Source organism: Gavialis gangeticus, unplaced genomic scaffold, assembly GCF_001723915.1.
Source record: "Gavialis gangeticus isolate Ggan-Ray unplaced genomic scaffold, GavGan_comp1, whole genome shotgun sequence".
Taxonomy (NCBI): domain Eukaryota; kingdom Metazoa; phylum Chordata; order Crocodylia; family Gavialidae; genus Gavialis; species Gavialis gangeticus.
Genome location: NW_017728992.1, coordinates 137226024 through 137227125, shown reverse-complemented (window position 1 = coordinate 137227125; position 1102 = coordinate 137226024). Strand labels below are relative to the sequence as shown.

The 1102-nt window shown below is 43.9% G+C and overlaps 1 non-coding gene across 1 annotated transcript; it reads right to left on the bottom strand.

Annotated features, from left to right (window-relative positions):
• Positions 1–351: 351 nt before the first annotated feature.
• Positions 352–445, bottom strand: TRNAI-UAU. The gene is made up of 2 exons: positions 408–445; positions 352–387 (listed from the first exon to the last, which is right to left on the bottom strand). It is a non-coding gene; the product is annotated as a tRNA-Ile (tRNA).
• Positions 446–1102: the final 657 nt, after the last annotated feature.

Below are 1102 nucleotides of genomic sequence, written 5' to 3'. Positions count from 1 at the left end.
CTTCCCTAGATGATTTCCTTCTGTTATTACTGATGCTTCTTTAGCAATAGGCCCAACATTTTTCTACTGAATAGGGAGAGACTCACTACAAAGAGCAGGAATCTGCTCCATGTCAGACTGCTGTGCTGATCATTGGGAATGGATGAAAGCAGGGCTCTGGTACTATACGAGAGGGAAGGAGTAGGCCCAGATTCTCTTGCTGTTTTTAAAGTAATTCTTCATTTGAGTTCTCCTGAGCTCTCATTTCATATCACTGAATATTGGAATTATATTTTTACTGAGCATGTGTATCATAGTACTTAGGGTCAGCAGGGACGTAACCAGATCATCAGATCCGATCCCCAAAAGCCCTGCTCCAGGTGAGGACTGAACTCACAACCTCAGCATGACTCACCCAAGTACTACTGTATAAGTACTGTGCACTAACCAATTGTGCCACTGGAGCAGCTGTATGCTTTTTAACAACACCTTTTCATGGCTAGTTGTAGGTGCAAGGACATTTTTTACATAAATAAGGATTTGCCCCTGGCCACCCTTCTCTAGTGTCATCTGCCAGAGGCTCTAACTAAAAGTCCCACCCTGGCTGACAAAATAGCTGGCCACTTATTAGGGACTCTTGGTTGGCTGCTGGGGATAATAGCCTCCACATTTAAGTCCACCTGCAGCAGCAGACTGTGGCCAGCCCACAGTTGTGCCTGAAGGTCTTATGTAGCAAGCTTCCCTGGATCCTGTGTTCTTTGTTCGCTGACTTCTGGCCCTGCTTGTCTTAGTTTCCGGACTATATCTGCTTTGGAAATTCCGTTGGCTTTGGTAACTCAATCTCTGACTCCAGGATTCTGATTCATCCTGTAACCTGGATTCTACCCAGTTTTCCCCCTTGCATTTAGTAATTTGTTCCTGATTATAGAAACCTGACCCAGTCTGTAATTTGAACTTTGCTACTTGAATTTCCCCTTGGTTTAGGCACCCTTCTCCTGCCTCTGGCCCTACTGCCTTAAATCAGTGCACTTAAATCCAATTCCTTACATCACCAAAACATCTTATCCAAGGTAGTTTTGTTTTATATCATAATCCATTACTACTTCATGTCATGCCCTTAGTT